At 38.2% G+C, this 11504-nt stretch overlaps 1 pseudogene; it reads right to left on the reverse strand.

Moving 5' to 3' along the window:
• Positions 1-1183: 1183 nt before the first annotated feature.
• On the reverse strand, positions 1184-10649 carry LOC109490177 (annotated as a pseudogene).
• Between the last annotated feature and the right edge of the window lie 855 nt (positions 10650-11504).

Here is an 11504-nt window from a genome sequence, read left to right on the forward strand (position 1 = left end):
AGGATTTGTCAGATGGCCTAAATGAATTGTATCCCTCACATATAAACTGAACTAAATCCATTGTGTCTGGAATCTGTCCATCATATAGTTTGGATCTGGTACCTAATATCTTTCTGTTATCTACTGTTGTATGTCCTTCCTTTAGAACTGCAGAACAGAAACCATAAATGTGGCTAGTGCAAGATAGCAGTGACTATAATCCTTCAAAAGAAAATTAATTTATTTATTTTATGCATACTTATTTGCATGATTGCTTATTGGTAATTGGCATTTGTATATTTTTAAAAGCAGCCATTTTAAGTGCCAGTACATTTTAGGGTAGAAAGAAGTTAAAACAAAGCCCTCTCTTTCAAACTCTCCAAGTCACATCTGATAAGACAAGAGAAGGCAAATCTGATTTGTTCCAATCAGGTTTCTTATTAAAGAAATTTTTCTGGCAAAGATGAATTTGGCTCATCATAGAAAGAAGATCCCCTAGAGGCTGTTGTTAAACTCACTTTCTTTTGAAAAACATAAATTTCAAGACATGATAGTGCAAAGGGTAAGGTTTTCATTTATAGATGAATTATACAACATTCATAGACTACTTGTGCTTGGTATTTAATTTCTAATTTATTTTAAAGAACAGGAATTATGTTCATAAATTTTACTTTGCCTAATTATATCAGTATATCCATGAATAGTACCAGAATTAGGACATTTTGATATCTTTTTCTAAAATTTTATCTATTTTAATTTTTCCTTTTTTTTGAGGGGGGGGACACAGAGGCGGAGAGAGACAAGAAGACTCCCTGCTGAGTAGGAAGCTGGAGACAGGGCTCAATCCCAGGACCCTGAGATCATGACCCGAACTGAAATCAAGAGTTGTATGCACAACCAACTAAGCCACCCAGGCGCCCCGACAATTTGATATTCTCAATGATCCTCTGTTGAAACCTGCACACGGGGTCAAAGGGTGAGGACCCACAAATGCTAGGCTCCCACAAGTTCTGTGCATAAGGATTCTCCTCTTCGGAGTCCAGGGATCTGAGTAAGGAGCCTCGCCCGCAGATTAAATCCTCAATTTTTGTTTTCTCAACAAGTAATCAAGTAAAACAGTGCTAAATGGAAAGTTTCTTTTCTTTAGTGAAATCTAGGAGGTCTGAGTGTTCCTGGAGCCCCCATGGGGTTGTATCATGGGCTGTCAATTCTTTGAATCTGAGTATTCCCTATTACAGAGTCTATGGGGGTCAATCAGATTTTCATAATCACTGTTATATGATGTCTCAACTCTGTCTCCAGCTACTCTCTGGGAAGGAAGAAGGTCTTCCCTACTTCCAGGATACTTCAGTCTGGCTTTGGTGGAAGCAGAGTTCAAAGAGCCCATGATTTGAGGTCCAGGCATAAGGATACAACTTTCTATGGGAGAATGACTCAAAGTACTTTCTTGACTGTATGGGTGCAACCAAAAGAGAGAGAGAGAAAGAGAGAGAGAGAGAGAGGAGGATCAGAGGCATCTGTATCTCCCAGTGTGCTTCTACCTTCAGCTACACACCTACTTATCCCATCGGAGGACCCAGCACGGGTTCCAAATTTTCAGATGGCTTCTGTCTACTTAGTGTCATCACCTGCTATGATCTTTTGTTCTATACATTTTCTCTCTGAGTGATTTGTCTTCTTAATATGTTCACTTCTTCCTGACAAGCTTCAACAACTAGCTCCATCTTCCATAGCTGCATACACTGGCTCATGTGAAGTGTGTTATAAACCTATAAATCACCCTGCTGTCTATCATCATCCCATCCTTGTCAAAGAAGTCTGTACCGTGTTCTTTAGTAACCTTGGCATAACCCTGGGCAGTATTTATGACTGGGAAGAACAAAGGATTTCCAATTTGGTCTAAAGAAAAGGCATTTATTCTAAAGCATGAGTGGGAGTGTTAGCAACAGAGATGAAGCTGAAGGGAAAGAAGACAAGATCCCGCACACAGGGCATGCAGGGGAGCTGCTCATGGATAACCTGCTCTCTGCATGTTCCTACTGTATGTTTCACTGGAAGCTGTACCACCAATAAATTTATTTCTCCAATCTTTAAGGATCCCATCCAAACTCTGTTCATTAATTTTGCTTGCGCAGTCATAAAAACTCAAACATTTTGAACAAGGTGATGACGGGTTTCAATTGTTCGTGAAAATTTTGTGCTGTTGCTTTGTGAGTCACCGTTGCTAAAGGTTTCATGTTGTCTTATCTCCTCCAGCAAAAATCCTTCCTCCAATGATCCCTTACAAATAGCAGTCCCCAAATACAGTCGTGCTTAGGCTGGCACCTCCATGGAGAGGGTCAGTCATGTCCTGGCAAGAAAGGGCAGAGGGAGGGAGATGAGTCTCTGGTTGACCCAGGCCTGTGCTTGGAACTCCTGAGTCCACATGAAGGTGGATCCAGATCCATACTGACTCATATACAACAGTGTGGGGCCCCCAGTGGTCCCCATAGGTGTATATATATGTAGATTTCTTTAAACATGTATTTATATACATCTTATATATTTATCAATTCCATTTAAGTTTCTTCCTCTTTTTATAGAGGTTTTAAACCACTTAAATCTATTCTTCTAATTGTTATTTAGATGTCATCTTCTGTAATTCTATTTTATGCTCTCATTTTACTATTGCTTAATAACATAATAAATCATTTTATAATGTATCACAAGTTTTGAAATACAAGAACAGTCTTTTTCCATACATATCTTTGAAAAAAGAAAATGTGACCAATTTTATAGCTTCTCTTACCTTCTGACACTTATGTACTTTTATCTTGAAGGTAGAGTCCATTAATTTTCACTTCCCTTTTTTTCCTTTGTGTCCTGTTTTGTTCCAGCAGTTATACAGTTAAGATTTTTCTTGTCCTAGCTTTCCTTTTGGTGTTCTGTATTCTAATTTATTTTTATTAGTCTTTTTCCTATCTTTATGATGTCATTTAATTAAATCCAAATATTTCTTCTTAAAAACAACAATCGTGTTTAGTGCATAGTCCATTATTGGTACAGAATTGTACCTGTGCTTTGAGATACCAGTGTTACTTAACCCTTGCATGTTCATCATTGATCCCAGGAGTCTTTTTGAGATGTCTTGGGACGTATTGAGATATAACCTGCACAATATATATTTTTACAAGACTAAAGAAAGATCAATTTAGATAAAATAGAAACATGTACTAAGTGAACTCCGTGCTAGGAAAATTCAAAAAGACGAAAGACGTTGCTGAGTTCAAAGTGTGGAATTCCACCTCTTAAGATGCTGGATCACACCTGCTAGTGCTTTATTCAGGAAAAGGTATTTGGATAAGTTATTTAACCAGTATTTGTTTGATAGGTTGTTTTATTATATATTGATATTGAAAATTTAAGTTAAAAATTGTTAATGTCTTTTCGTAGTAGTTTACCTTTATACATTTTACTTGGAACATAATAGGCCTTTTGGATTTCTCTCAAGTCTCAATCTTGGGAATTTAGTAACTTTAGTTCTAGAATTTTTTTCTTTTTTACCATTTATTTTTATTATTCTTGCTTATGTATAGTCATCTCTCTTTATTCTGTGTTCTTCTCTGTTGACTCCTACCACTCACATAGTATATTCTCATTCTCCATCTTTCCTTGAGATTATTTAAATACACTTTTAAAATTATTCCAGTATGCCTTCTATTTCATTATCTGATTTTCTTGAGACAGTTCTACCATTCTACATTAAATGTTTCCAATGCTGATTTTATATTTTATATCTTAGAAATCACTTCAGTCTTTTCTGGGTTCATTGATAAGACCCGGTTTCAGTTTACTAAGTGTTGGTATGAGTTGTTATTATAAAAGTTTCTAGGAATTCACGTGAAATTTTCTCTCTAGGAGTTTGTATTACCTTTGGTATTTTTGTAATTTCTCCTTTTTGTTTGATGCTTCAGAATATTTTGTTTCTTTATTTTAAATTGAGAACAGGTTTTCTTTAAACCAATACACTCTACTAATTAGCCTGCTTACTTCTGGGAAACAACTTGAAACAGACTTAAAAGCCCCAATGTTTGGAATGGGGAAGTAGACCAACTTAAGAAGTTTCCTTTACTTGCTTTCAAAACTCAAATGTTTGCAAAACACATTCCTGAATTTTTTAAAAAATTAAAATGCAATTTTTGATTCCTTGGTGGCAATTCTAAAGCCCAAGAAGAGCATTAACAAATGAACAGAAATGTACGTATATGTGTTCTTACTGGAAGCTATATGTTAAAATGTATGGAGGAGCATACTCATAGCCCCAGGCTAGTAAACAAGACAAGCAAACAAAAACAAATTTTCAGCAACAGTAGAATGAATAAATAAATTGTAGTATGCCCATAAAATGGGATATTCAATAGCAGTGCTACTAAATGTACCACTAATAATTCATGCACCCACATACATAATATTGAGCAAAAAAAGTCCAGATACACAAAACTAAAACTCCTCTGTGGTGATGAGAGATGGGGTGGTGTCACCTTTGGGAGAAAAGCTATGACAGGGAGGGAACACAAAGGCCACTATTTGGGAACTGGTAATATCCTACTTACAGCTCTGGAAAAGGGTTATATGAATATGTTCCCTTTGTGAAAAGTTATTGAGAAATATATTGTGATTTATGCATTTCTTTGTATGCATGCTATACTCAATAGTTTATTTTAAAAATGAGTGGGATGCCACTCATTATCTGTATCTACCACTAATTATCAGTAACTAATTATCTGCATCATCTGTAATGAATAGGTTATCTAATGATGGCATATATCACATGCCCTGGAACAAGAGTAAGTGTTGTGCCTTAAAGACAGGTTGAGAAAATTCTGAGGAGGAATCAGAAATGGCTTCATAAAGGAATGGATGGTGTAGAAGATGGATGGGTGCATAGAGAGGCAAAGCGCGATGAGATTAGGTAAGACACTATTGCAATACTTCAATATCACATCTTAGTATTAAAGGGCTGAGCATTGTGCCATGAGCAGTTAGGTGATTCATAAATATCTGCAAAATGTGAACAATATTGGGCTGAATCTTACCTTTTTTTTTAAAAAGATTTTATTTATTTGACACAGAGAGACAGCCAGCAAGAGAGGGAACACAAGCAGGGGGAGTAGGAGAGGGAGAAGCAGGCTCTCAGCAGAGAAGCCTGATGTGGGGCTTGATCCCAGAATGCCGGGATCCCTCCCTGAGCCAAAGGCAGACGCTTAACCGCTGAGCCATCCAGGCGCCCCTGAATCTTACCTTTGACAATAAATTGAGTTACCACATGGCGAAAAGAAAGTACAAGCTTTTCTTATGAATTATACGAATTATCTTCTGGGGAAATTCTGGATATAGGCCTAGGTTTGGGGGCTTTTGATTCTTATTAAATAAAAATACATGGGGCTAAATGTTGTTTATATAGTCATTAGCATGTTGGAAATATGGAAAATGAGAAACATCACAAAAGTGACAAAACGTGTAAATTGCATATTGTGAAGATTTCCAGTTCAATGAACTACTAGTTGATTTATCTTTGCATTTATGTTTTTTGATAAAAAGTAAAGTGATATTTTAGACATGCAGATGTAAGAAAATATGAGAAGAAAAATTATATATACCCAAGTCTAAGGTGACCTCTCTACAATGGTCTAAATCTATCCACTTATCCACTGAAACAGCACTTGCGACAGAGGGTCTAATTTCACTTTCAGCAGCATTACTCAAAGAACAAACAGAAAAACCTAGCAAGTCCGCTAAATGTGGACTTCATCAATCTGCTAGCAAACACAACCATGTCTAAAACAAGTCAATGACCATTTCTATCAGGTCGGAAAGCAGAAAATCAAATATAAAGAGGCTCTGGATTTCAAGAGGAGCGAGTTATCTGAGGCCAACTTTCCACAAGTATTCTTTCTCCCTGCAAGAGATATTATCGGTTACCACAGGGTAGACAACGCTGTCCTCTTCAAAGGAATTTGGAAAATGATGTCACTTACAACAGATAAACTGTGAAATGCAAATGAGGGAGGGAGCAGATGTAGTAGCAAAAAAAGAAAAGTATCATTAAAAAAAGAACTTCAAAATTAATTCTTACCTCATGTAGCTACGACAAATGAGAAGCCACGGAGGGGAGATAAAGAAGGAGACCAGTGGGCTGAGACTGGATACAGGGAGACAGTCACGTCAGCAGAAAGCCATGCCCCCTGTGCCATTCCCACTCCTTCTTCATACTTCCCAGCTTTGGCACCCTATGCAAATATGCACCTGCCTCGCATATTTCCATAGATTTCCTCCACTCTCCAAAGAGGTTTGGAGAACTCCCCGAAGAGAAATGGCGGCGGTGGTGGTGGCGGGGGGACTGGGGGTGGGTCCCCTGGTCACTTGTTCACAGTGGGCAACCTGGTTAAATAAATTTGTTTTATTGCAATCTCCGGTTGGAAGTCAACAAAAGTAAATGAGGTGGATATGAAAAAATGGAACGGATCGATGTGGGAAAGAAAGGTCATGCATATTTAGTGAAAATTTTCTAGCCTTACTATATTTGCATCCTGCCACAAAATTAGTTTCTAGATTCTCAAGTCAAAACTGTGCCGAATCACCGGCATTCTATAAACCAGAACAAATCTCTCTTCGGTAGCATTGGTCACCCAGCTACGTCATTCAGATCAGCCTGAAGGCCACGGAGCTTCCCCTTGTAGCACAGCACAATTCTTACCCATACAAAGCAGAGACTTTCGGGGCAGAAGCCCTCCAGGGAAGGAAATACAGTAATATGTTTTTGTTTCATTTTGTTTTGTTTTGTTTTGTTGGAGTGGTTCATTCCTGGGCTCTTGTACTCAGCTGTTTTTAAAAAACAAAACAAAAACAAAAAGACACCACATGACCAGAGACTGAGGGAATAAGAAAGAGAAATGCTCACATTGTTTTTTGTTTTGGGTGGGGGGGGATCTATCTTATATCTATCCCCAGTACCTAAAACAGAGGAAGGGAGTAGTGCTCAGTATACATGGTCTGGGAGGCAATGCATCTAGCTTTGTTCGGTATGCATTTGCTGTATGACCTTAGGCAAGTCATTTCCCCCTCTCAACTTTAGGGTGTGGTTAGTAATAATACCCCTTCCTGGGATTGTTTCAAGAATGTAATTAGATAATGCCTATGAAAGCACTTTGTGAACTCTAAAGTGCTCTGCAAATATGAGGGATAAAAGATTGGAAAGCTGCCTCTGGGTGGCTCCTTCTCAAATATGCCCAGATATTAACATTTTAGTGGTGAAAACGGAGCGCTAATATTTCTCATTGGCACTTTTCTACTGCAGAAGGAAGTAATCTAAGTAGAAGGAATATATTTTTCCTTGAGACTCAATAAAGCTATTTTCATTTTAATTGGAAAATTGTGGCACATAAACATTTTTATTTTCCCTGAATTGACCCTTTTGGGGGAAAAAATTAAAAGTTGTTCACCACTTGTCTAATGGAAAAATCTGAAAGATTGTCCTGGTCTTGCCATCACCTCTGTCTGTGCAACCTTGCACAAGCTACTGCCCTTCCCATCAATCAGCTCTGTACAGCAAGTGTTTACATAGCCCCGAACAGACGCCAAGTTCAGTGCTAAGCTCAGCCTAAGGAACAAAGAAAAGAGCAAAAGACATAGTCCTTCACACCTAAGAAGTTTACAATTGGACAATTTGTTTTATCTCCCAAACGGAAGCGGTAATCACTGTGTTATCCACCTGCCAGGCTTGTTACGAGGATGGAAAGCTAGTACAGGAGAGTGCTTGGCACAGTTGAAAAGTAGTGCATACACGCAAAGTGGTATCATTACTAGATAGAAAACTGTCGGCAGCATAGAGATGGTTAAAGAATACTTAGCAGAGAAAGGTGGAAAAGGGATTCATATTTATAGCGCTTCTGCCCCATATGCACAGAGATCTACATATATTATTTCATCCATACAGCACAGGTTAGATGGATATTAATTGCCACTTTTGACCAAGGGGGAAACTGAGACTTCTACCAGGTAAAAGCACACAGCTAACAAAGCAGACCCACGGCAAAGACTGTACAGAAATTGTTGACGTAAACTGAGTTGCTTCAGAAATCCACACAGATTTGCACCAGGGAAAGAAGTCGTCCAAACCTCACAGGCAGCATAATCAGCTGTAGAAATGGCTAAAAACATATTTTTTCAACTTATATTTTTAAAAGGCATTTGAAGGAAAGGAACAAATTGAACTAAATTAATATGGCAGCATAAAAGAATCAAAAAACATATCATTATCCTTTCTTAACCCCCTAAGCATTACTCAGGTCTAGAATAATTTTTATTTAAAAGCTAAACAAATACTCTTTCCTGAATCCTTGAGTACTTGGAATGGATTGCAAAACTGCACATTTCAGCACTCACATGGTTAAAAGAATCATTTAGGGGGGCTTCCTAAAATCAAAATTTCTGTAGTGCTTTCTATGTGGATTAGTGTACCGAGCAAAATACAAAAGGTAGCTTAATGCCCAGATATATTAAAATCAAGAGCTTAACTTCTAATATCCTCTCTCCAATCAGGTATGGATTTACAAAACATTTTACTATGGTTGTTATTTTCCTTAGCTAAGACTCACAACTAAATCCACCAGCTTGAAAGATTGTTGAGTTATATTGGTATAATTTCAAAATTTATTTCCAACCTATATAGCAGAATGAGATAAACTCTAGGGGTATGCAAAAGCTGGAAACTGCTTAGAAGCAGCTAACAGGAACACATATAAATCAAGCAGCCTGGAATTATAAATATGTAATGACTATTTAGAAAGAAAATGTTAAATGATTGGATCTCTTGCTGACCTAAATGGCTATGAATTAACACTTCTCCCTCACAGCGGGAAGAGAACTACTAATATTTATCTAACATCTACTAAATGTTAGACCCTGTGGTACATGCTTTTTATACGTATGTCATTTACCTCCCACAAAAACCCTGTGAAGCAAGTTATGTTGTCTTTATGTTTTAGCCAGATGATGAAAATTCCAGATGATATAATTGAGATTTAGAATTCAAATAATGGTCCAAAAGCACACAACTAATAAATAGAACCAAGATTCATTTTGGAGTCTCTCTCTTCACATGTCGATGTCCTAAGTCCCTCTTGCATGTTAAGTACCTGAGAAGATCACGTCTCTTCTCTGTGTGCCATTCGCAAATACAGAAGGCTCGAAAGCCCAGGAGAGGCTCATTCATTCATTTAACAAATAATTATGAAGCACATTCCCTCTGCCAGGCCCCATGGTGAAGGAAACCTACATGGGCTTTGTTCTCATGGAGTTGATTTAGTCGGAATTATTCTTCATTTTGAACCAGAGGCATCTCAAAAATAACCCAGAACTGAAAAGAAACTAGACTCTACATAGTGAACCAGATATATGTAGTCTGTCACCCACTGTCTGGTGACTCAGGCTAAATAGGAAGCACATGGAGCCCGTTGTGTCATCTAAGAAACACGGATAATAAAAACTGTACTATTTACTTAAAGGTGGCATTATGAGGAATAAACCGTATAATGCATATGAAACTACCATGAGCATTTACACACACACACACACACACACACACACACACACACACACGAATGTATAAGGATTAGCATTCTGTTTACTAAGGAAAAGTAATACATCTTTAGCATATAAGAAAAGCAATTATGTGACACGCTGGCAAGTTTTTACCAGATTGCAGAGACTTGAGACTGCTGCTCATGGAGCCATGCAGACAGTTAAAGCAGGGGTAGTTTGCAGCAAAACATGGGACTGGAGAAATGAACAAGGGAGAGAAGCAGCAGACATAAATACATTTGGAGAGGTATTAAGGAATGTGGAATTTTCCCTTGCGGTAAAGCAACTGATACTGAGAGGCTCTGATTCTGAGTTTAATTTTGGCTTCAGGGCAGGCAAGGAGGGTCACAATCAGACCTGCCTTTAAGAGACACCCCACTGATTTCTGGGTGGGCAGTGTGCTGGCAAGGTAAAGCAGGACGCTTATTAGGACGACGTTGAAACCTCTCGCGTGGAGTTCTTGCTGAGTTACCCTGACCGATGACTGAAAATAAATGCGTGCTATAGATATAAACCATGAGCAGAGTAAATAGTTGCCAAAGAAATGAAACACTAATTGAAAAGCCAGAAGAGTACTGAGCAAAGTGAGGAGGGGCCCAGAGGTGATTAAAGTTGTATCCTCCGGCTAGGCTTATAGGTTCCAGATTTGACTGGAATAAGCTACCCCTGCCGACCCCCCAAGGCCTCCCAATTACCCTTTTTATTCAGACTGGGGGGAAAGCGTGATTGCTGCCCTTTGGGTAAGTGAAACACAAGCACCATCTGTGGGACGGTCAAGGCTAACTGGATGCAACATTTGCTTAGTGGGGCAGGGTTCTTAGCTGCCTGAGAATTCATTAATGACTTCCAGCCCTGTTTCTGTCATCACATCCACGCTACTCAGAGCATCTCCTCACTGCACGCAGTGCTGCTGTAGAGCGAGGTATTTCCGTCTCCCACAGGAAAATAGATTTATTCATTTTTGTGGTATCATCATATTAAACAGCTGGTCACTGCTTCTCACTGTCTCACTTCTCATACGCTTCTGCTTTGTCAGCCGTAAGTCCCATGGTTAAATACTGTGAAAACCAGAGGAAACGTTATAAAAGCAACTATGTGGATGAACAAAACATTATAAACCCTCTGGATATAAGTGAAAAATCCAACAATTCACTTTTCTGCCCTTTTCCAAAATAAATTCTAAAAAAAATGTTCTGCTGATATAAAGCCTCATATTTGAATGATCTATCTCATAACTTCATAGTTATGATGCCCATCTATCTGATTTAATTCGTGATTTTAAAAGGTGTATATGTTACTTGGGAGATCAGTTATGCAACTGGAACGTGGAAGTTAAAGAAACACTTCAAAATTCACAGATCGATTTAAAAACTGTTGGTACTTAAAGGCAGGTCACCTGACTCCAGGATATATTGCCAACTCCTAGACTAGGTGTAAAGGCAGGCTCTGGTTAGCTGAATTGGCCACATGATGAAACCATACAGTAGGCTCAAAGGAAATCTTTGTTCAAAGTCAAAATACCATATGTAAGTCTTCCCACTATTACCTTTATATCATCTGTGGACTTTTTTTGGTATTGGGTCGGTAACAATAATATAGTCATAATAAAAACAATAATAATTGAGCAGCTGTGGCATAATGGTTAATATTAAAATGGCAACAACAATAGTAGCAAGGTGATCAACGGCGCGGGCTCTGGGTGACACGGTCTAGGTTCAGTGCATTGGCTCCAACATTCTTCAACTATATGTATGAGCTTAGGCAAGTTAGCTTCTCTGTTCTTCTCCTTTTTTTTTTTTTTTTAACTCTATCCTTCAGGTGTAAGACAAAAATAGGCATGGGGGATCATAACAATACCATCTAACAGAAATTTATTATAAGCATTAAAAGAAGTAATCCGTATT

Source organism: Ailuropoda melanoleuca, chromosome 2 (assembly GCF_002007445.2).
Source record: "Ailuropoda melanoleuca isolate Jingjing chromosome 2, ASM200744v2, whole genome shotgun sequence".
NCBI classification, from domain to species: domain Eukaryota; kingdom Metazoa; phylum Chordata; class Mammalia; order Carnivora; family Ursidae; genus Ailuropoda; species Ailuropoda melanoleuca.